This window comes from Sarcophilus harrisii, chromosome 2 (genome assembly GCF_902635505.1).
Source record: "Sarcophilus harrisii chromosome 2, mSarHar1.11, whole genome shotgun sequence".
Lineage (NCBI taxonomy): Eukaryota > Metazoa > Chordata > Mammalia > Dasyuromorphia > Dasyuridae > Sarcophilus > Sarcophilus harrisii.
In genome coordinates, this window is record NC_045427.1 from 566193747 (window position 1) to 566219681 (window position 25935).

The 25935-nt window shown below is 34.7% G+C and overlaps 1 protein-coding gene across 1 annotated transcript in view; it reads left to right on the plus strand.

The window, feature by feature from the left end:
• The window catches only part of RBM20 (RNA binding motif protein 20), a 239826-nt gene that overhangs the window by 111486 nt on the left and 102405 nt on the right, over positions 1-25935 (plus strand). The gene's annotated exons all lie outside the window — the stretch shown is intronic.

Genomic DNA, 25935 nt, shown 5'->3' on the forward strand with positions numbered 1-25935 from the left:
TTTGTTAACCAGTTTGCATGTGGCTGTTGTGTTTGTGTGAGTTTGAGCAAATTGCTTAACTTTTTCCAGCTTCAGTTTCTTTAGCCATAAAATGGACATAATAATAGCACCAGACTATGGGGGTTGTTATGAGGATCAAATAAAATAATATACATAAAATACTTTATAAAATTTAAAAGCATGATATAAAGCTTAGTTATTATTGTTGTCTTTCATGTTTTTATTTTCTCTGGGGTTATCTGTATTTAAAAAAACAAAACAAAAACAACGAACCAATTTTCCCTTCTGAAGCTGCTTTTGTAATGCCGGAGAAACTGAGCAAGACAGAGATTAGAGAGTATTTAATAATTTATTAATGGAGAGATATATTGGAACCAAATGGATCCACGGTTTGGTCCCAGGGCTGAATGAGACTAGTCTCTAAGAATCCAGCCAACAAATCAGAGTTCTCAATGACATATACATGTGGCTCAGATGCAGGGGGTAGACTGAGGCAGGGGTAGAGTCAGAGTACGGAGAGAGGGAACAGGATTCTGACGGGGTGGAGTGAGCCTCCAGATAGGGCAACGACATAATCAGGGGCAGGCACCCCAGACATGAGGAGAGGCATCTTAATAACACAGTATTTGATATTCTAATAGCTTGGGATGGGGAGAGGCATTCTGATATTTTAAAACATAAGATCTTTTATTCTTATCAAGTATTCTGATAAAGAGGGAGGGGAGGTTTTGCAGAACTGAGAAGCAGGGAAACGAAGGCAGGACTGAATCAGGATAATTAGGGAAACTGAATCAGGACAATAAAAGAGAACTGTGGCATAACACTTTGATGAGGAAATATTTCCCTTTTTTTTTTTTTTTTAACCTATTTCCATCTTTTGGTCTTTTCTACTTTCAAGTTGCTATATTAAACTAAAGAAGGCATAGTTTTAAAATAGATTTTATTTTTTCATTTGTTATTTATTTTATGTTAAAATTTCTCTTTCTTTTAAAAAATTGTATTGTCTCTTCCCAATGATTTTTCTATCTCTTGCCCCCATTAGAATCCTTCCTTGTAACAAATAAATACCAAATAAATATCACATTGCTCTGAAAATAGATTAAAGCTCTGGGACCAGAAAAGACCTCAAAAGTCATCTAATCCAGTCACTTCACTTTATTGAAGAAGAAACTGAGAGATAAACTAACTAGTTCAAATTTACAAAATAAGAATTAGAAGTGGGATTTGCACACACATCCTGCAGCTTCAGAGGCAATGTCCCTTCTTTTGTACCACAATGAGTATATATATCTTCATCTGTACTTATGAACTGCCACCTCTCTGCCAAGAGCCAAGAAGTCTTTCACCAATATATTATATTTCACCAATAGGCCTCTGAAGTCATGATTGGTCACTGGATTGCTCAGAGTTCTGAAGTCTTGAATTATTGATTTTCTTTACATTGTTATAGTCATTGTGTAAATTGTTCTGATTCTGCTTACTTTATATCAGTTCATACAAATTTTTCAAGTTTCCAGATTTCTTCATAATATTCATTCCTAATAGTCTAATAATACTCTATTAAATTCATTTAACACAATTTATTTATTCACTATTTGTTATTACAAAAAATGCTATTAGAAATGTTTTTGTATATAAGTTTCTGACTTCTTTGGAGTGTAACATTCAGCAGATATTTCAGTCAGTATTTATTGTCATATCTAGAAAGTGATCTATTTATTATTTTGCTTATTGATGTTTTAGCACAAATTGCATATTGCCACATAGAAACAAATACAAAATTGTTTGTCATTCAAAGCCCTTTATAATTTAGTCCTTCTCTATCTTTCCAGTCTTCTTACACCTTACCACCCCGCCCCCCCCACTCCCCCCATTATGTTCTTCAATCCAGTGGACACTAATCTCTTGACTGTTTCATAAACAAGACACTCTGACTCTTGGCTTCAGGCATTTTCTCTGACTGCCCCTCATTGCTAGAATGCCTTCTTCCTTTGATCTGACTACTGTACTGATCTCCCTGGTTTCCTTTAAATTCCAACTAAAATCTCACCTTCTACAGGAAGCCTTTCCCAATCAGTCTTAATTCTAATGCCTTGTCTGTATTAATTCTTTCCTAATTATCCTGCATATTTCTTTCATATTTGTTTCCATTTTGTCTTCTCCATTAGGATGTAAACTTCATGAGGGTAAGGACTGCCGTTTGTGTTTTATCTTTTTTGTATCCCCAGGGCTTAGCATAGTGCTTGATAAATAGTAGGCTCTTAATAAATGTTTATTGACTGATTTATAAGTGAGTGCTATTTTTTTTTTTCAAAGTCCCTTTCAACAAATATAATTATGGATATAATCCTTTGTCTTGATTTTAATGTAGTTTTTTCACTGTTATGATTTTCTTAATGCTTAACCATTTTATTTTATATTCAACTAAGTTATAGTGACTAGACATTTCAATGTGTTACTGCAAGCATGTGCTTTCCTTCTCTGGATTTATACTAATACTTTCATGTAGAATGTGATTATAAGAGTAGTATTTGTAACCAAATGATGTTAATTATTTATCAGCAATATTGGTTAAGCTGTTAACCAAAATGATGTTAATTTCTGAGATTGTAGCACTATTAAATGTATGACATAGTAATCTAATAGGATGTCAAAAAATTATGAGAGACCAAGGAATGGGATTGGAGTAGAGAAGGGAGATTGAACACACTAGAGTGTGGTTTTTTTGGGACAGTTTATTTTATGCAGTTGATTTCATTTATCTGGAAATGTCATTGAGAAATATTTCTGCTCAGCTGCTTTTCTACCTATTCACTTTTTAAACCTAGATTTATACTTGTATAGTATGTGTTTGTATTTATTTTCTTAAACCTTTATTTCCATTGGCATGCTGGGTTCCCAAACTGGTTGCTACGGCTCTCTTCAGGATTCCAGTGACAGCCCTGGGGGTAGGAGAATATTTCTCTAATGCTATAGCTCATAAACCCCAACTTGTGCTTTCTATGATTTAACATGAGTTTTATCACTGCTTAATATGATCCTAATTTATGTAGTTGCAAAGAATTTTTACATTTTTCTTTCTTTTTTCTTCACTATATCACTTCCTCTACCTCCCCTATGTTTCTTTGTATTATCCATATTTATTCTTTATAGTGTAATAATATGCCCTTACTTTTATATACCATGGTTTGTTCACAAAACATTAAGCATATGAAAATATTTTAGATTCAAAAAGTTTTCAAAAACCATGATTTTTGCAGATATCCAAGTTATTGACATTTTTATGGTAGATGGTGGTATTGAAAACTGCCTTTTAACTAATTTTACAAGGGAGTATGTTTACACTTCCTTCTTTAAGAAAACTCCTCTCCCAGTGAATTAATGATAACCATAAATGCAGTAATGTTTAAAGGGAAAACCAACATAGAAACCTAAGATATGATTATTTTTCTTTTGATTTTATATTTGCCTGGGGATGGGAATTTGTTTTAGTCATTAATTATCCAGTAGGGTCATAACAGTGTGAAAAATAATTGGATTTTATAGTAAATAAGGCAATTACAACCTACAGCAAATGTACCAATGATTACTTGACAATGGGAAGATTAGTTGATTTATAAAAAATGCCCCTTGAATTCTGGGAGCCTAGATGGTGGAGTAAGCAGTAAATCACAGTAACTCTCCTATATTCTTCTCCAAAGAACCATAAAATGGTGCCCAAAACAAATCCTGCAACAGCAGAACCAGCAAAAAGATGGGGTGGAAACAATCATTAAGACCAAGAAATGATAGGCAGTAAAGATCTGTCTCACTCAGGTAAAAGGGGAACACAGTCCAGCACAGGAAGTGTCCTAGCACTTCCTGTCCTAGCAAACTCGTGTCAACCCCCACCTCAGCAAACTAGTAGTAAATCCTGAGCCCCTGTGTGGTGGAGCAAGCAAATGTGAGCACCAGGATCCCCAACTTGGTTCAGCAGAGCCAGGGAACAATAAATTCTAGCTCTAAAAACTGTCTGGTGCTTTATCATAGCCCAGGGCAGCTAGGCCACTTCCAGTGGCCAGATCTGTGCTTCATTGTAACCCCAGGCAAATACATAGATGCCAACCCTATGGGTGCCTAAGAAAACAAGTCATCCCAGCAGCAGTGAAGTACATGCTTCAGCATAACTCTGGGAAAACAGGCAACTGCCAATGGCTAGACTGACAGTTGCTTTAGTGTAGCCCTAGGAAAATACAGAAATACCCTACTTGCCTCAATGTATGCCAGACACCACTTCTAGGATCCCAACTCAGTACAGCTCCCAGCTGCCAGCCCATTGTGGTCTCCAAAAGCACCAGCCAATGCTGGCACCAGGTAAACAGCCAGCATCTGCAGTTATCTGACACAAGAAGCCTGAGATGTAACCCTTCTACACTGGGAGCAGAACTGGAATTTAAAAGAAAAGAAGGTCAAAAAAGATGAGCAAAAAACAACAACAAAAAGAATCTGGTCATAGAAAGTTATTATGGTTACAGGAAAGATCAAGATACAAGCTTAGAAGAAAACAACAATGGTAAAACACCTGTGGGCAATCCTTCCCCCCTTTTCCCCCTTCTCCCCTCCCCCGCCCCCTCAAAAAAAGGAAAGTGAGCTCAGGATCAGAAAGAACTCATTGAAGAGCTCAAAAAGTTTAAAAATCATATAAAAGAGATAGAAGAAAAAGTGTGTGTGTGTGTGTGTGTGTGTGTGTGTGTGTGTGTGTTGTATTTAGGGAATGAAAGTGATACAAGAGAATCATGAAAAAAGAATCAACAGTTTGGAAAAAGAAATCTGCTTAAAAAAGTAGAATTGGCCAAATGGAAAAGGAACTACAAAAATCTACTGAAGAAAACAACTCCTTAAAAAGCACAATTGGCCAAATAGAAAAGAATATCCAAAAGCTAATTGAATAAGACAACTTCTTTAAATTTAGAATTGGGCAAGTGAAAGCTAAGGACTCTTTGAGACATCAAGAATCAATCAAACAAATCTGAAAGAATGAAAGAAAATAGAGAAACATAAATCCAGGAGAGACAACATCAGAATCATTGGACACCCTGAAAATCACAATCAAAAGGAACACGTGGACAATATCTTTCAAGAAGGTTTTTGGACATGAGAGGTCAAAAATAAGCACTGAAAGAATCTACTTATAATCTCAGGAAAGAGATCTCAAAATAAAACACTCCAAGAAACATTATAGCTAAATTTCAGATCATGTCAAGGAAAAAATGCTACAAGTATTCCAGAAGGAAACAATTCAAATATTGGGGATCCACAATCAGGATTACACAAGATTTAGCAACTGTTACATTAAAAGTTTGGAGGTAATGGAATATGATATGCTGGAAAGAAAAAAGGAGCTAGACTACAACCAATAATTACTTACCCAGCAAAATTAAGCATAATACTGCAAGATAAAAAAGATGATCATTCAATAAAATAGACAGATTTCAACTTTTCATAAGAAGCCTCAAATTGAACCAAAATTTTTATCTCCAATATCAAGATCAAAAGAAGCATAAATAAACAAAAAAAAGAAAAGAAAACAAGAGATTCAACAGAGGTAAACTGTTTACATCCCTACATGGGAAAATGATCATTGTAATTCTTAAAATTTATAGCACTAAAAACCTCTATAAAAATCTATGTCACTAATAGTACAGCTTAGAACGAATATACATAGACAGAAGGTATGAGTATTAGGTGAATTTGAGGGAATGACATTACAAAAATTAAGAGATGAGAAAGAGGAGTATACTGCATACAGAAGGAAGGGAGAAATAGAATACAGCAAATTATTTAACATGAAGAAATGTGAAAGACCTATTATAGTGGAGAGGAAGAGGGGATGGTGGGTAATGAGCATCACTTGAACCTTACTCTCATATATATTGGCTCAAAGAGGGAATAATATGTACTATCAGTTGAAGATAGAAACCCATCTTATCCAACAGCAAAGTAAATTAACTAAAAGTATGAAGGGTGATCAACAGATAGAAGGGGGAGATTGGGGGAGGTGGTAGACAAAAGCAAAATCCTGGTGAAGAGGAAAAGAGTGAAAGGAGAGAGGGAATAAACATAAAAAAATAGAATGGAGGGAAATATATAGTTAATAATCATGGGTGATTGTGAATGCAATGATCAAAAATCAGAATCCTGTAATATTCTGTTTACAAGAAATACAACTGAACCAGACACACAGAGATTAAAGGTAAAGAGCTAGAGCAGAATCTCATGCTTCAATTGAAATTAAAAAAAACAAACAAAAAAAAAAAAAAAACAAGGATAGCAAGCCTGATCTCAGACAGCAAAAATAAACCTAATTCAAAAAGATAAGGAAGGAAACTATATCTTGCTAAAAGTTACCATAGACAATGAAACAATATAAATATTAAACATATATGCATCAACTGGTATAGCATCGCAGTTTTTAAAGGAGAAGTTAAAAGAACTGTTGGACTCTGAATACAGATTAAAGTATAATTTTTTTCACTTTATTCTTTTTCATGGATTTTTATTCTATGGATCTGTTTCTTCTTTTACAACTGTGACTAATATGGAAATATGTTTTACATAGTAGCACATGTGTTACCTATCTCAAATTGCCTACCATTTTTGGAAGAGGGGAGAAAGGGAGGGAGAAAAATTTGGAACTAACAGTCTTGTAAATGAATGCTAAAAATTATCTTGACATGTAATTGGGGGAAAATACTATCGAATATTCCACTTTCCCTGATATTTCTAAGAAATTTCCTGTTATATACTTATGAGCCAACATGTTCTCTCCTATCCCTTCTACTACTAAGAGTCTAAAGAAGGCTAAGTACTTTTGCGTACTAAGCACACTATGAGGTACTCTCCCTTCTCATAGTGCCTTCCCTTTGATGGCTTTCTCATTATTCTGGCTAACTCTGGTGAGTCTAACTATATGCTCTCCCAACTCTATTTCATATTTACCTTTCCTGATGTCTTCTTTTATCCTTTCATTTTATCTGTTACCTCTTCTCCTAAATAAATCTACCTTTTGCCAAAATAAATAAATAAAGGCTAGGAAATGCTTGCCACAACCATATCTTTTCTTTCCTTTCTCACTACTTTCTTCCATTTGCAATGAGCACAGGGCCAAAGTCCCTTTCCCCATCTCCTTTCTTTTCTCTTCCATTCTTGAAGTATATGGGTTAAAAGTTGTACCAGAGTTATTTCTACCTTCTGAATCCAATTCTTCCTGTGCAACAAGAGAACTGTTCGAATCTGCACACATATATTGTATCTAGGATATACTGTGACATATTTAACATATATAGTACTGCTTGCCATCTAGGGGAGGCGGGGAGGGAGAGAGGGGAAAAATCGGAACAGAAGTGAGTGCAAGGGATAATGTTGTAAAAAATTACCCTGGCAAGGGTTCTGTCAATAAAAAATTATTATAATAAAAAAAAATTGAAAAAAAAAGTTGTACCAGAGATTCTATCTTCAGTCAGAACAATGAAGTGGACAGCTGAGATCCTAGGGATACAGAAAGATTTTACCTCTTATGCTTGGATTTCTCTTTCTATATGCCCTGAAAACATTATCCTGCTCTCTGACACAAAATATTTTTGGGGAGAGGAAATTGGACATAAATGGATAATAAATGATTGTTTAATTGGATTGGATACTGAAATCTCTCAAGAGTATGACCCCTTTAAAGCTATGGAATTTACTCCCTGTCAAAAATGGGACTAGATCAAGAGGCACTGAACTTCTTTACTAAATTTCCATACCTTAGAGTCTTCAGTGGCAAAATCTGCTATATCCTCCTAGGTTTTGGATGATGCTTTTGACTTTAGTACATATCATTTGCCTTGCCACACCTTGTTCACATAATTTTTACCTAGCTCACTGATTACATCTCTTAATTTCATTGCCAATTGCTCATCTTACTCATCTTGAGAAGGAACTCATTCTGTCTTCATTCAGCATTGGATTTGACACACCTTCTTCTTCCATATTCAACTTTGATCCATGTCATCTTGATTATCCTGAAATTACTAGCCATTGTTGCACCTGAACTGGATGTCTGAATTGTAATCATTAGAATTTAATGGCCAGCCCTGACAAACTCACTTAATAGGCATTTTCTAGAGATCCTTGCCAATAATTTCAGCTAATTCAGGCTCAATCACCATGTGATGTTGGGAGCCACTAAGCTGAGCCCATTCACCAAAAAATAAATAACTGACAAGTTCTTTACTTAAAGATCTAAAGCAGTGGTGCCAAACTCAAATAGCAATGGGGGCAACTAAACCATACATAAAGATCCCTGTGAGCCACATATTGATTTAGAAAACCACACATTTATATTTTTATTTTTTATTAATACATCAACATATTAACATCAGATAGGAACTACATTTAAATCTGATTTGGGTAAGTAGCTATATTTTTTGGATTCAATCATATAATTGGCCGAGATCACAGCATTCTTTCTGGCTTTTTAAAAAATCACTAGTGGATCAGTGAAGTTTAGACAAAGCCATAAGGACTTTCTCTTTGCTATTTATCATCTCACTTTGTCTATTCCCATGTCTTCCAGCATCCTCTGTCTGTCTTGTGTTTTATCAAGAACTGTGTCTTATCCCTCTCAGTCTCTCCTGGTTTGCAATGAGACTTGCTTGTGGTTCTTTCTTCTCTACTTCTTAACACAAGAGGTGGAGTGCAGTGAAGTTGTATGAGGCATTTGGTACACCACTTTTTGAATGCTCTCAATTGACAGGATATTTTTTAAAAGTCTTAGTGCAATTTTAAGCTTTAACAGGCAAAAAATGCACTATGATTTTTGGGATACCCTTTATATTCTGTCACCTTAGAGAACATACAGTTGAATAAAGGAACATGTTATCCAAGAGAAATATACATGTGTAATATTATGAAAACATCTATAGAAGATCAAAGTTTTGAATTTGGTTCACAAATAAGCTGAACCATTTAAGGGACAGTGAAAGCTTTAGAACTCTTTGGATTTATTTAATATAGCTGTTCACAACCCCACCAATCTGTTCACATATATCTTATGTTTCAATATCTAGTTCAAAACCCTCCTTCTTTAAATAGGCTACTCTAATGTCAGGGCAACTCTGATTACTCTGATTTTTGCACTCTTGCATCTGACCCCTGTATCTTATTTGACATGCAGTGGTATAGACTCTCTAAAATTGATTTCATCTTTTCTCATTTGTATAGATTTTTTCTCTGACTAGACAGTGAACTCATTTCTGCTTATTTCCTCTTCTGGTTTTTGTTGTTGTGTTCATATCCCTAATATTTCATAAAAATGAGACCCAAGAGCCTTTTTTGTAGTGTCAAGAAACTGGAAACTGAGTGGATGCCCATCAGTTGTAGAATGGCTGGATAAGTTATAATATATGAATGTTATGGATTATTATTGTTCTATAAAAATGATCAGCCGGATGATTTTAGAGAGATTTGGAGAGACTTACATGAATTGATGCTAAGTGAAATGAGCAGAACCAGGGAATCACTATAATCACAATTGTATAATCACAAGTTTATAAGATGATCAATTCTGATGGACGTGATTCTTTCCAACAATGAGATGATTGAGGCTAGTTCCAATGATCTTGTGATGAAGAGAGTCATCTACATCCAGAGAGAGGACCGTGGGGACTGAGTGTGGACCACAACATAGCATTTTCACTCTTTTTGTTGTTGTTTGCTTTCATTTTATTTTCTTTCTCATTTTTTCCCTTTTTGATCTGATTTTTCTTGTGCAGCAACATTATTGTATAAATACATATAAATGTACATATACATTTATACGTACACATACAAAAATATACATATAAAATACACACATGTAAAAATACATATACATATAAAAATACATAAAGTGAGTAGGATCAAGAGAACATTAAAAAATGAGATCCAATACCACATATGCACAATAGCTACTTAATATTTGTTAACTGATAATGTGAATTGGTGTTAGTATACTTACCTCGTCAACCAAAGGGCCTTAAAGAGAGTGGTGTGACTGAGTGTCAAGGTAAAACTTTTAAGGAAACTTTCTACATTATTCTCTACATATCCAGGAAACTAATTAGCTCCTGGGTTAGTGGGCAAACAGGCCTTTCAGCATGCCAGTCTTTATGCAGTAGAGAGCATAAGTGCATTCATGAAAAATCTTGACACTCTTAAGTCTTGAGAGTGTGAAACTCAATCTTTTGGCAGTAAATCTTAAATGACATGCACTTAAGACTATAAGTAGTCTTTACCACTTTGTAACTGAAGGACTTGGGAAATTTTTTTTTTCCTTTAAAGAAAGTAAATAAGGCAGTTTAAAATTTCCAGAGTTGCCATTCAAATAATGTGACACAATAACTTCTTAGTTAAATAATATGGCCTTATACAATTAACACTCAATGTATCTGAGTCCTTTCTTTCCTAGGACATATCACCCCTCTTTAACTGTATATCCACACAATTGTAGCAATAATTAATTATCTTTGTTTTTAATTTCATACATTTTTAGATTACATGATAATCCAATTTTTAATTTAGTTTTTTGAACAAAATAGAAACATGTCTGCATTTGTCCCATTTTAAAAAATAGAGTAGTCACAACTGATGAATAGATTAGAAAATCCCAAATGTTTCACTACATATAAGCACTGGTGAGCATGAATTCTAGTTTTTAAAAATATATATTTTCAAAGGCTTATTGGACTTAGTTCTTTTTGTTTGGAAAATTCCTTTTCTGCCTAGTTAGAGCAAATGTCATCATCTCTAAGAAACAAAAGCTAGCATTTTTATAATGCTTCCAAGTTTATATAGTGCTTCCTGTAAATGGGGTGCCCCCAAAGCTTTAGTGAAGTTTTAAACTATTACTTAAAGTTATTGTCTTCAGGAAGCTAATGCTTAAAGCTTCACTAAAACTTTTGGGGTGCTATAGTATGCATGTGTGCTTATTTCACTTCATCCTTCCAAAAACCCTCTGAATACTACTGATAACCCCCATTTTACAAATGAAAAAACTGAGAAGTTCAAATCACTCACCAAGGGCTACACAGCCCATAAGTGTTTAAGGCAGGATTTGAAGTTTCTTCTTTTTGACTCTCCAGATTCCAAACCAGCTTCCTGTACTGTAGCATTTGAAAATATAGATGCTTACTAACTATATATACATTAATCGGTTGAGTTGAGTCACACTTTCTATAGATAGGCATTTTTCTCTGTTCAAGGTAATTTTGAAGTATACAAGCCATCTAAATTGTTAGCATCATCATGCAATAATAATTGAAATTTTTAGTGCTTTACAGCTTATAAAACATGTACACTTTTATCACCTACTGGAATAACAGCAACCCTGCAAATTGGGTAGTTCAAGCACTATTATTCCCATTCCAGAGATAAATTAGAAAACTAGAAAAAAAAGTAAAGTAATCTTCATGGGGTCCCAGAGACTCTGATTCGAAGTCCAGTGTACCAGGATACATAAGGCCACTTTTAAAGATTTGTCCCACCTATGGCAATCCTTTCTTATCTTATGGCAGAGAGGCAGGGTCTGCAGCGACCATGGGATCCCCAAATAGTAACATGGTTGAGGAACTTCTTGGAAATTGGCAAGTGTTAGTCCATTCCCCAGTGGGAACGCACTGAAATGTGTTTTGGGAGCCAAGACCTAGAGTGCTAACAGTTTGTTGGATGTCTGGCTAATAGACCTCTATAGACCCTGCATTCTTCTATATTCATAGAAACAGTGGCAATAGAAGGGACCATTCTGCTATGGAATTAGAAGAAAGAAACAATTGAAGTGTTCCATGCTTGCTAAAAAGCCTTCCAGGAGTCATCCTGAACTAAAAATTTGGTTCCTGTAGTGGTGGTAGTAAAAGGAGGGCATGACATGTAATAAAATATGAGACTTTGCTTATGAGACTTTGCTTTTACTGCTATACTCAAACATTTGTGGCTATTTCATCATGAGAATCTATTATATCCTTGCTCTTATTTCTAATATCCTGATCTTCCTAGTTAAAAGTGTTCTTTTTATTTTAATCATTCATTCTCATTCATCCATCCATTCATTCTGTTCTTTGAATTTGAATGGTATATTTGATAGAAAGCTGGTCTCAGTTAGGGAAACCTGGCTTAAAGTACTATCTTTGATCCATACTGGCTATATGATTCTTGGCAAGGCTAGAGTAATTAAACACACAGTGGAGTTGGGAGCCAGATTAAAATGTAATTGGGAAATATTTAACAACATAAAGAAAAATACAACTAAAATGGATAACGTACACTTTAAGACTCAATCTACTTCCCACAGGGATCCTTATGTATGGTTTAGTAGCCTTGTCTCTATTTGAGTTTGACACTGCTTTTCTAGGCAGCTTTCTAAGACTGGAGACTACAAAGCTGTTTACCTCCAATGGTAGATAGAATTTCCATATATGGGAATTGCCCAAGACCAATTAAATGAGAGATCCGCTTCCTATCTCTATTTCATTTTATCTGGATCTCTCCTTTGCCCCCATCACTCCCTGTTTATACTTTTTTTGGACTGGACATGTGATTTAATTGGTATATGGAACTTCAGTTGAGGAATCTCCTTCTACTAAGACAGCTTGGCACCTGCTTTGTGAGAGTTATTGTGGTCCTGAGAGGTAGTGATTTTCCAGAGTCACACAAGTAAATGTCAGAAGCAGGAGATGAAATCAAATATTCCTGATTTCAAGGCCAGTTTGCTATTTATGTATTACATAAAGCTATCTCTCTGGACTTATCTGGATAAATATTAGCCTACTAGTCTATAATCTCTTTCAAAGAGGTATTATGACATTTTAAGGTTTATTGCAAACACTTAATGTAGTATCCTGCACATAGCAAACAATAAATGTTGAATTATATTGAATTTAGATCATATTCTTTGGGACAGTTGACTTTATATGAGCAATTTTCAGGGGATGAGCCATAAGCAGGAACAGAAAGAAAATGTAGCAAATATGTCTAAATCTTAGGTGCTTGCATCTGACTCCTTCACAGACAGGGCTTCCTTTGATTTGCTAGCTAATGAACTTTTTCTATATAGGCAAAAGTTGTTCTTTTGTGCTTTTTTTTGTACTTTGCAGAGATTTTTTTCTGTACTTTCTGTACTTTGCAGAAAATTTTTTCTACAAACTAAAGTTTTGTGACAACCCTACATCAAATAAGTTTGTTGGGACCAATTTTTTTCCAACAGTATATGTTCACATTATGTCTTCATGTCACATTTTGGTAATTCTAGCAATATTTCAAGCTTCTTCATTATTTTTATATTTGTTATGGTGATCTGTGATCAATAATCTTTGACATTATTGTTATTGTTTTGAGGCACCATGAACGGCATCCATTTAAGATGGCGAACTTAAAAAATATTGTGTATTCTTCCCTTTGTGTATTGTGTATAACTTCCCTTTCCCTTCCCTGTCTCTCTCCTTCTCCATGGGTTTCCTTTGATACAATGATATTGAAATTAGATCAATAATCTTACAAAGGCCTCTAAGCATTGAAGTGAAAGGAAGAGTTAATATGGCAAATGCCACTGTTGTCTTATTTTAAAAAATTATCATGGCTATCATAACCTTCAGTGACCATCATCTTGATCAGTGAGTAGCCATCAACTCTGAGACAAGACCCTCCACCAATCAGCAAAAGGATTATGATTCTAAAGACTCAGATGATGGCTACCATTTCTTATCAATAAAATAAAATAAAATAAAATAAATTAAGGTATCTACTTTTTAAAAACTTAATAACTATTACATACTTAATCAACTACAGTGTAGTATAAACATAACTTTTATATGCATTGGGAAATAAAAAAAATCCATGAGATTCATTTTTTCAGTTTTTAAAAATATTTTTATTTTTAAAGTTTTGAGTTCTAAATTCTATGCTTCCTTCCCTTTCTCCCCTATCCCATTCTCTGAGACAGCAAGCCTATATGTATGTGTGTGTGTGTGTGTATGTATGTATGTATATTTGTATGTATACACACAGATATATATATATATATATTTGTCCCTGACAAATATAGGTTATACATGTGCAATTATGTAAAACATTTCCATATTAGTCATTTTGCACAAGAAGACTGGAATAAAAGAAAAAAAAAAACAGCATGCTGAATTTAGTCTGTATTCCAATAATATCAGTTCTTTCTCTGGAAGTAATGTATTTCATCATTGGTCCTTTTGGATTGTCTTGGATCATCATATTACTTAGAATAATTTATTCATTCATAGTTTTACATTATATAATATTGCTGCCACTGTATACAGTGTTCTCTTGATTCTACTCATTTCACCATGCATCAATTCATTTACATCTTTCCAGGTTTTTCTGAAATCATCCTACTTATCATTTCTTATAAAATAATAATATTCCATTACAACCATATATTACAGCTTGGTTAGTGATCACTAGTGATACACCATCCTCATGAGCTGGAGAAGAAAACCATTCCATTATCTTTTTTTTATAAAGCTTTTTATTTTGAAAACATATGCATACATAGTTTTCAACATTCACTCTTGCCAAACCTTGTGTTCCAATTTTTCCCCTCTCCCTTCCTCCTATCCACTCCCCTAGATGGCAAGTAGTCCAATTTATGTTAAACATGTTCAATTCTTCTATACATGTTGCTACAATTATGCTTCGCAAGAAAAATCAAATCAAAAAAGAAAAAATGAGAAATTAAAATGCAAAAAACAATAATAAAAAAGTCAAAATACTATGTTGTGATCTATACTCATTCCTCACAGCCCTCCCTCTCACTCCAGTATCTTTGCAAACTAAACTGCAAATGGGATCATGAAGAGTTGAATATATCTGATGACAACAACACTAATGACAAATACATTTTTAGAGGGAGAAACAAAGTTGGGAAAAAAATTTTACTGTCAGTGTTTCTGATAAAAGCTTCATTTCTAAAATATATAAAGAATGTTGTCAAGTTTATAAGATTACAAGTCATTCCTCAATTGATAAAGGGTCAAAGGATATGAAAAGATAATTTTCAAAGGATTAAATAAAGCCATTTATAGTCATATAAAAATGCTCTAAATCATTATTGATTAGAGAAATGCAAATTAAAACAACTCTGAGGTACTATCTCACACCTCTCAAATTGGCTAAGATGACAGGAAAAGATAATAACGAATCTTGGAGGGGATGTAGGAAAACTGGATCATTAATGCATTGTTGGTGGAGATGTGAAATGATCCAACAGTTCTAAAGAGCAATCTTGAACTATGCCCAAAGGACTATAAAACTGTGCATATGTTAAGGACTATCCCCAAGTGTGAAGGGGCAGATCGATTTTCCAAAAGTCCCCACAGTTGTGAATCATAACACATTTGAAAGAATTGCAAATCAGCCTTTACTGACACAGATGTTGCTTGTGAATTGGGAATGAAATAAATCAAAGGCAAGAGGGAAGAGGAGAGAGGTCAGAGAATGCAACTGCCTCTCAGTTTCATCCTCTCACATGAAGGAATCTATTTTGCTGGTCAGAATTAGGTCCCTAGCAGCCACTAGCAGGTTGCTCCTGTAACAAATGGCACCCAGTGTGGAGCATAAGAAACAAAATAGCAGTAGCAGCGCTTGAGTAGGATTCTTCCAGGAGAGTTCCTTCAGTAATCCACAGGGAAGGAAAGGGAGAAGAGACCCGGTAAGACTTTTATCAAAGGGCTGAGCCAGGAGACTGATGAGGTTCTTATGAAAAATGCCCATTCTGACTACAATCCTACTTCTCTCTTTGTTGGAAAGTTTTTCTCCATGATAGACTATTATGAGGTTAGAGCAAATTACATCTCATAAGATTCAATATCTGCTATAGCATCTCATCCTACAACCATCCAGAGAAATAGTATGGAAAAGTACTGTTGTTTGCATTCCTCAGCATGTGGACTCAGATAACAGCTGCTGCACAAATTTATTAACCATGCTATTGGGGGGAAAATAATCATGTTCCCGTAAACAAAAAAAGAGAATTTTAAGGGCCTAAGTATGAAGGGGCAGGTTGATTCTCTGAGGGCTTCTACAGCTGTGAATCGTAACACAAATTTAAGGAATTGCAAATCAGCCTTTACTGATACAAAATTAGATCCCCAGCAGCCACTAGCAGGTGGCTGCCATAACATGCATGCCCTTTGATTCAGCAGTGCCATCACTAGGTCTGCATCCCAAGGAAATCAAAGGTGGGGAAAGAACCCACATGTGCAAAAAAAAAATGTTTCTAGTAGCTCCTTTTGTAGTGCCAAAGAAATGGAAAATGAGTAGTTGCCCATCAATTAAGGAATGGTTGAATAAATTGTGGTATATAAAGGTAATGGAATAGTATTTTTCTATAAAAAATGATGAACAAACTATTTTAGAAAGGCTAAGAAAGATTTACATGAACTGATATTTAGTGAAACAAGCAGAAAAAGTAATAGTGTATACAGTAACAGCAAAATTGTGCAGTGATCAACTATGAAAGACTTGATTCTTTTCAGTGGTTTAGTGATCCAAGGCAATCCTAAAAACTTTAGATAGAAAACACCATCTGTATCCAGAAAAAGAACTATGGAGGAATGTAAATCAACACATGCTATGTTCACTTCTTTTTTCTGTTTTTTTTTTCTCTTGTGGTTTTTCCCTTTTGTTCTGATTTTTCTCTCTCAACATGTTTCATAAACATAAAATAAAGCAATGTTTATTTTTTAAATTTTAATTTAATTTAATTTTTTAAAAAGATGACCAAGTTGATTTTAGAAAGGCATAGAAAGATTTACACAAATTGATGCTGAGCAAAACAAGCAGAACCTGGAATACATTGTACACAGTAGCAGAAAGATATGATGATCAACTATGAAAGACTTCATTCTCAGCGGTTCAGTGATTCAAGGTAATCCCAATAAACTTTGGATACAAAACACCATCTATATCCAGAGAGAGAACTATGGAGACTGAATGTAAATCAACCAATGCTATGTTCACTTTTTTCTCTTGTGGTTTTTCCCCTTTCTGATTTTTCTCTTTCAACATGATTCATAAAGAAATGTATATTTAAAATTAATGTATATGTATAGCCAGAAAAAATAAAACAATAAAAAATGCCTTTTTGCTCCATCTTGCTTCTGTGTCTAGACTAGTTATGCTTAATTTAAGCTCATGACTACATACAGAATAATCATTCTGGATGGCTACTCAGGCTTCATCCTCAAGTGGAACTAAATTTCATCTCTGGATGCATGTCTAGTCTGGTCTAAATTGCCTCTCTAGATTCAAGTCTAGTCAAATTTCTGTAGAACTCTTTTCTCTTCATTGACTCCACTCTGCCTTTTTCTTGCTCTTAGAATTCTACCCAAGCATACCTGGGTTCTTTTTATTGGTTATTCACCTGAGAACCCTGGCACTTCTACACTGACCAGTGCCAGAATACAAGACAGTATCAGCAAGCAGTTATCTAACATACTTTAACATAGGTACAAAGGAAATAACATGCTGTTAACTGGGATGCTCAGAAGTCACATAGAATGAGGACTTTCACTCTGTAAGATATAATGCTATCTTAGAATTTTTTTTAAAAGAAACTAAATCTAGTACTGTCTCTTCTCTGCCTCAAGTCCTTCCCATACTTTACTTGTATTTCTCTCTTTTTCTACTATTCTTATCTTTCCCTACTGTCCTTCAACCAGGAGCAGGGAGCAAGGTGGGGAAGCCTACATTGGTTTAAAGTTCATATGAAGGGAATTCAATATACATGCTTATATTTCCTCAAATGCCCTAACTTCCTAATTCACATTTGTTCAACTCACATGTCCTGTTTCTTCTTTCTACCTCAGCAATGCACAAGGATGATCATATCATTGATCTTTCCATAATCCACAGTTTATATGATCAAGAGCTCTGAAATCCATTTATCCATTTATGACTTTAAATTATTTCATCTCTCCTTTCCCCTTACCTAGTCTTCCTGACAAATGCAACTTCTATACATATATCCTTGATTCCAACATTTCCCATCTTTTTTCAGGATACTGCTTCCATAATCAAATCTTTCCTCTCTCTAATTTTTAGTTTTTCCTTATCTACTGGTTACTTCCCAGTAACCTACAGATATTCTCAAGTCACTCAGATCCCTAAACTTTCACAACCTGCCCGCAGCCTAACTTCTATCCTTATCATTTTATAATGTTCCTCAAGTACACTCAGACTTGTGTTTTGACAATGCTCCATCTTCTCTCTGGGATCTCACCCCTGCCCCCATGTGTGGAATACAATCCTTCCTTAAACTCTGTCTCTTAAAAATCCCTGTTTCCTTCAAGATTCAATTTAAATGCCTTCTAAACTTTTTCCTGAACTCTCCCAACTGCTGGTGTCTCTTTCCTAAAATGATCTTGTATGTACCTATTCTTGTGGATTGGTTGATTGGTTGATTCAAGATGACCTTTTTTGATTGTTGTTTTAGAATATATTCCATTTAATGTAAGGTAGCTTTAATTTGATTGAATGAATCATGTTAGTTTGTCCTTTCTTTAGTACCCAGTCCTGTTGAAAAGTTTCTGTTGTTTCAAAACTCCTAAAGATATTTTTTTGTTCTATTCTTCTCAACTCTGAGTGTTTTCTTAGTTATTTGTGCCTCCTCCAATTATAGTTGAGGTATTTACTACATCTTATGATGTAGCTAGAGAAAAGAAAAAAAACATTTTCCAGTTTCAGCTTTCTCTTCCATTCTCCCACTAAGAAATGTGCCTTTCCAGTTGCCTTGGACCCCAACTTGGGAGCTGATTTAGGGGATATAGTTTGAGTGAGAGGTTAAAGAACTATTTTATACTGGCCTGCTGTAGGAAAAGGATTATCCTTCTGAAATCGGTGTAGGTTCCCTTTGAATCTCTCTGGTAATATCTTTATTCCATCTCTGTCCATTAAACTAGTTGCTCCTAGAGTACAGGGACTATTTACTTTTTGCTTGAATCTTGCATCCTCCACACTTAGCACAATGCCTGATTGATTGTCTTCAGGCCTGAAAGTTAGAGTCAATCTTTGTTTCTTTTATTTTATTGGGTCTTCTTGAAGAGGGTGTTATGTATTGTGTTGGAAAAACTATTGCACTAAGGGTTACAAAAACTGAGCTCTGTCCCTAATAAAGCTACTTTGCTGGATCTGTTTCCTCTTTGACCAAATGGGAATAATAATAGTAAACTTCCTTATCTACTTCCTAGGAATGTTGCAAAGAAGGACTAGGAGACAATCTACATAAGGTGTAAACTCCAAAACAACACACACACACACACACACACACACATTTGGGAACAAATCTCTTAACATCTATGAGTCTCAGTTTCTTGATCTGTGAGATGAAGCTAATAATACTTCCAGTTTTTAACCTTACATAATTGTGTTCAGCCTTAAAGTTCTTTATAAATATGAATAGTAGTAATAGTAGCAGTAGCAGCAGCAATAGTAACAATAGTAATTTCAACTTCAGGCCTTATTGGCTTCATGGTATTGACATATTAGCAAACTCAGCTAGTATCCTCTAACTTAAATAAGTCCATTCTCCCTATATCCTGAAATTTTGAAACAGAAAAAATCATTATTAGTTTTCTAAGTAGTCAGTTCCTCAAGATCTTTAAAAATAGGATTTTCATGCAGTTAGTTGGGACCATCCATCATGTCACTTGAGATTTACCTACAACAATCCCTTCCTTCTCAAAAGGAATTCATGCTTGTCCAGTTATCATTCCAGTCAGGGTAACCAATTTGTATTAATCCAAAAACCTGTCCTTGACATCTCCTCCTTCATAATCAAGAATACTTATATTATTAAGATGGCAGCTAAGGGTTGTATGGAGCAGGGGTTGAGGAATTGTCTGTCATTGTGCAATATTAAATTGCACTTGTAAGGAGTTGTTTGTAACCTTTGCCTTTCAGATAGGAAAGCTCGTTCCTGAATTGGAATCATCAAATCATAAGATATTAGAGCAACAATAAAACTTGGAAATATTCAAAATAATTCATGAACCAAATCTTCTGGGGGAAATTGTCTCCTCTTAAAGTACCATTTGTTAACTAGGAGGTTCTGTCCCATTTTAAAAATATTACCCCTCCACACACAAAAGAGAGTACATTTTTGATATATTGTTAAAGTCAATGTTTCCATAGGTTTATAATAATAACATATTATAGTATTTTCCAATAATAATTTCTGCCTCTGCTCCAAACTTCTCTCAAAAATCATAATTTGTAAATGAGTTATGAATTTGTATTATTATTGATTGAGTTTCACACAAGGACTTCTCTGTGCTGATGAAATCATGGGTTTGAATCAAAGTAATAACCCTAATAATAATAATAACAATAATAGATTATATTTACATGGTGTTATAAGATTTTGGAAAGGATTTCATATGAATTATTTTAAATGGGCTTCACAGCAATCTCATGGAATTGATATTACTAGTATTAATTTTACATTTTACATTTTAATTTTACATTTAACAGATAAGAAGATTGAGATTCAGTAGGGTCAAGTGATTTGCCCATGACTACACAAGTAGTAATTGTCAAGGGGGTACATGGGCCCAGGTCTTTTTGCTTAGCCTAAAATTTGTGCATGATAACATGTTTGCTTCCTGTTTTTAAGGTTTATAAAGTATTTTACTGATTTACAAATTTCATTTTTTTTCAATCTCTTAAACTGTCATTTGAGATCCCATATGAAATTTGTAACTGAATCTTGGGGTTGTGAAATTATGATTTATTATCAGTAAATATTTGCTTCATATACCTATTCATCTGGGGTCACATCAAAATTTTGCAGGCAGAAAAGAGGCAAGAATGAAAAAAAGTTTAAGAAACCTTTATTTTGAGCACACATTTGTGCCCTTTGAATGTAAAGTTCATAATTTCTTGCCAAATTTCTGTGTCCCTCTTCTCTAAACATCATCTAAATAGGATTTTTCTACCTACTTCAGCAGAACATCACCATCTAGTGGTAACTGCATCATCATTGGCTTTGAACAGGAATGTGATAAAAGGACAGAATCTGGTAAATTGCTTCTTGGCGCTAACTTCCATATTATCAGCTGATAAATTTATTACTAGCAGATTGTTAAAATGATAAATTCATCCAGTTTATAAACCAAGAAATAAGGAAATGGTTCAGGAAGGGAAGAAGATATATCTTAGAATCATAGGAATGTAGAATAAGAGGTTATTTAGTTATTCCCTTTTCTGCCCATCCAAAATGTGAATTTTGACATTTGACCATCTAGCCTATGAGTAAAGACCTTCAGGCACAGCTGTAACTAACAAGAAGGTCCATCTCTTTTGGAGGCTCCAATTATTAGTAACTTCCTTTTTATATTGAGTTGATGTGCCTCTCCATAACTTCTGCCCATTGAATCTTTTCTACATAACAGTCCTTTTTCAGATATTTAAGAACAGCCATCACGTCACCTTTAAATCTTTTTTCCAGATTAAAACCCACCCATTTCTTTCAGTCTGTCCCTCACAATCTAGTTTTCAATTTTCTTATTCTGGTCTCCTTCCTCCGAATGGACTCCAGGTAGGTAACACTCCAGTCCTTCAGTGAAGGTAAAATTCCATCAATGTGGTTATTCCCTCACTAGTACAGATTGTAGCCTAAAACTATCTGATTGTTGAGTGTATTCTCTCTTAGATCTTCCACAGATAGTCTCCCCATTACATGAGGGACTTTCCATTATATCTCTTTTAGAGTACTTCCTGTACTCTAATTTTTAGTAATTCCTGGGTACTACTACAGCAACTGGAATGTCCATCTCTTACCCTTAACTCATAAAGTATTCGTGCTATATAGACAAAAACCTTCAGAATAATCTACAAACTTTTGGCCTTTTTCATTTTTTTAAGCCTGAACCATATTTTGCCATCCTCCTTTCTGTCTTCCTATTTTGAGGTTATAGACTGTTGAAGTATATGTTGTCTTGATTTAAAGATTTTTTTTCAAACATTCCATAAAAGTTCTATGCTTCTTGTTTCTCTTCTGTTGATGTTGGTAATACATTTATCTTTGTGGGTTTTTTTTAAATTAAGGTTATCATAATTATTGCAAGACAAGTTGGCCAGGTTTCTAATGAAATGATATTCTTTGTTGCGTTTGGCTACACAAAAACCTAATTGTATACCTTTTTCATCTTTCTAGGGAGAAGCTGTGAGCTATACTTCTTTTTAGATTTCAGTTTTGACATAATTTACTTCTTTCAATAATATATCAATTTGTTAGTCATTTGAGAAACACCTCATATTTAGAATGCCAACAACATTTATAGATAGCTCTAAAACTATTTGATTCTAAGAATATTTTACTTTTTTCTGTTACCTCTATCAATAATGGAGTTGTACAGGACTAAAAGCTATTTTTCTTGCCTTGGCCAAAAAAAATCATTACCTTATACAGAAGTCCATGAATTTTAATATGATTGTTTTCCCTTTTAATCCAATATAACTTGTTTTATTCATTTAAAACATTGAGAAAGTGTCTATAGGCTTCACCAGATTGCCAAAGGAGTCCATGACACAAAAAAGCTTATAAATCCCTGCTCTAGTGATTAACCTAATGGTGATGATCCTCTTTGAACTTAACTAAGTTAGTCCCTGGACAGTACTCAATATTAGTAGGATCATATTCAAAGCCCTAAAGTCTTTACTGCATGATAGGACTTCTGAAAACTTATATTCTTCTGGCCCAATCTTTACAAACTCAGGATTAGTTACATGCTATGATGAGGCATTAGAGTAGGACTTTGGGAAAGAAATTACCAAGACTCTCACTAAAATATAACATCAAAAAATAGGGCAGAGAACCAGTGGAATTGGTTCTCTTCTTCTGAGCACTATTGATATTATTATTAACACAACCTAAAGTTATATTAATTTTTTTGGCTTTCATACTTAAACTAATGATTAATATCAAACATATGATCAATGAAATAAGGATTTCTTGTCATGATTCTTTACTTGTGCACTTGATTTATTGAATCTAAGGGCAGGATTTATTTTCAGCATATTGCTTTACTGAACCTTGTTTCCTGGTCAATAAAATGGATGTAACATACTCAATATGTCCCTCATAAAGTTGTGAAAATCAAGTGAGATAATATATGAGAAAGCATTGTCAACTAGAGAACAATAAACGCCAGTTCAATTAGTTTTGCTCAAGAGACTAGGAGAAAATTCTTAATTCAGTAAGTAATGGAATGTCTTTCATTGTGCTAGTGCCTTTCATGAGCAGTGAGTCTGCTGCTCTGGTCAAGACTACTCCACTCTATCAGGGGAACTTTCTCTTGAGATTTTGGCATGGAAATTTGAATCCCAGATCTCTCATTTACTGTCTGCTTGATTTTAAAAACTCACAGCTTCTCTGGCCCTTAATTTCTTTATCTATAAAATCAAGGATTTGTAATACATGATTTCTGACCTCTTCAAGCTTTAATTCTAAGATCCTATGATAATCTAGTTCAGTGGTAGCCTTTATAATTCTTAAGTTAACATTGTATAAATGTTAGTCTATCAACAAGCATTTATTAAGCACTTTCTATGTTCTAGGCAGTGTGGTAAAGAAAAGCAAAATTACAATCCTTGCTTATGAGGATTTCACATGTATGAAACAACATACAAATGAATATACATACATACATACATATGTATGATAAATATAGTGAAAATGAAAGGTAAATTCAGGGGGAGGAAGCAGCTGGTTTGTGGGTGTGAACAGCAAGAAAGGCTGATGACAAATATAGGACTTGAATTGAGAAGAAAAAAAAAAGGGGGATAAGGAAAGAAAGCCTGGGGACAGAAGTAAGGAGGAAGCATTCTAGGCCATGTGGGACAATCAGTGAACAGACAATGAGAGGATAGAGTTTAATGTGTAAGGACTATCAAGAAGGGCAGTGTTGCTGGATTATAGAGTGTGTGGAGGGATAAAATGTAGGAAAAAAGCAAAGTATAAAATATAAAAAGATTGGAAAGAGAAGCAACCAGATTATGAAGGGCTTTAAATGCTGATTAGAAGACTTTATTAGAAGACTTTCTTGGAGGAAATAGAGAGTCATTGGACTTTGTTGAATAGAGAATGTTTAAAAAAACATGATCAGACCTGCTCTTAAGGGAAATTTTTTTCAAGGCTTAGTAGAGGATGAATTGAAATTGGGAAAGACTTGAGGTAGGAAGACCAATTAGAAGGCTGTTGCAATATTCCAGGATTGAAATCATAAGAGGTAGCCACAGGGGGGTGGCTGTGTGAGTGGAGAGAAGGGAATGTATAAAATAGATGTCTATATGAGGGCCATCTCCAGTCATCCTGATTTATATCTGTCTTCTGGATCCAGGTGGCTCTGTAGGGGAAAGGGAGACAGCTGACCTTGCACAGCCTTCACTCACTTAAATCCAACTCACTTATATGTCATGGTATTCCCTACTTGATGTCATGGCCTTCAGGAACAAGGACAAGCAAAATTCTCTGTGAGAATGGAAATCATAAAAATAGAAATGACAAGACTTGGGCCTTGAGGGTCACCTACAGTTAGTGGGCTTGACTTGGAGACTGAGAAGGTGTACAGTAGGAAGAGAAACAAGACCCTATCTGTGTAGCTTCATTGAGGGCTTCTTATCTTCTTGTGCTCCTGTTAGTTTCTGTCTAGTGGGACTCTTTTCAGTTATTCGCAGCTTCTGACTGTTTTTGTGCAGGCCCATGTTAGAAGAAGGACCTTACTGAGATTTGTCTTTGGATTTTTCTGGCATCATTCAATCTGGAGCTCTTTCTTACATTATTGATGGAGAAAAAATGGGAGAATTAAGCTCCTGTAAAGCCATCTTAACCACAAGTCAAATCTAAATAATGTTTGAGACACATTTTTAAATCTTTCTCTAAAGCAGGGATTCTTAACCTGGGGTCTGTTTACTTTAAAAAAGGAATATTTCAATAACTTCATTTCAATATCTTTGATTTCCACTTCTATCCTATGTATTTTGTTTTGTGTATTTTATAAAGACATTATTTTGAGGAAAGGGACATAGGCTTCTCCAAATTGAGAAAGGGTCAAATAATGGAGTCTCCTTCCCCCAAAAGCACCAAATAGCTTATCTTGGGTAAGAGGGATCACCTAATTAAGCTATGAATAAACATGGTATTTATTGTATTGCAGTAGTTAACTCTTGCCCTAATTACCTAAATTTATTTTCACAAAATATAGTTTAAGCATTAATTACCAAGTTATGATTTATTGTGATTGTGGAGAAAATCTCTAAGAATTGTAGCCTTAAGAATGACTAAATTCCTCATGAGAAGATGAGTCATAAATGACATGTGGCCAAAGGGCCACAAGGTCTGAGGATCAGGAAACCTGTTTTTTACTTAGCAGTTATATGATATATTGCAAGTCTTGTAAGCTCTGTCTGGGCTTTAGCTTCCTAATCTATAAAACATATAGAGTTGGACTAGACACCAGAGAGATGAAGGCCCTTTCTAGCTATAAATGAGGTGGCTGTGTGTGTAACAGCGGGTGGAGAGTTGGGGAGAGTGGGGAGGAGGGGAGGTGTGCAATATGTAAATCTATCTCAGCAACTGGTGATTTGGGAGTATTATCCTCCCCTCTAAATCTATCCCTGTAGGCTGTAAGCAACCAAATAGGAGGAAAGTAAGCCCCTTGATGAGTGGTAATGATGTGCCAGGCATCGGACCTTGCACATAGCTGATGCTCAATAAATATTTGTTGGATGAATGACTGATGATGATGACACTTTATACATGGGTATCATTTTACAGTTTACAAAGTCCTTTCACACCCATTATCTCACTTGATCCTCACAGTAATCCCCACTCTCATGCCCCATATCTAATCAGTT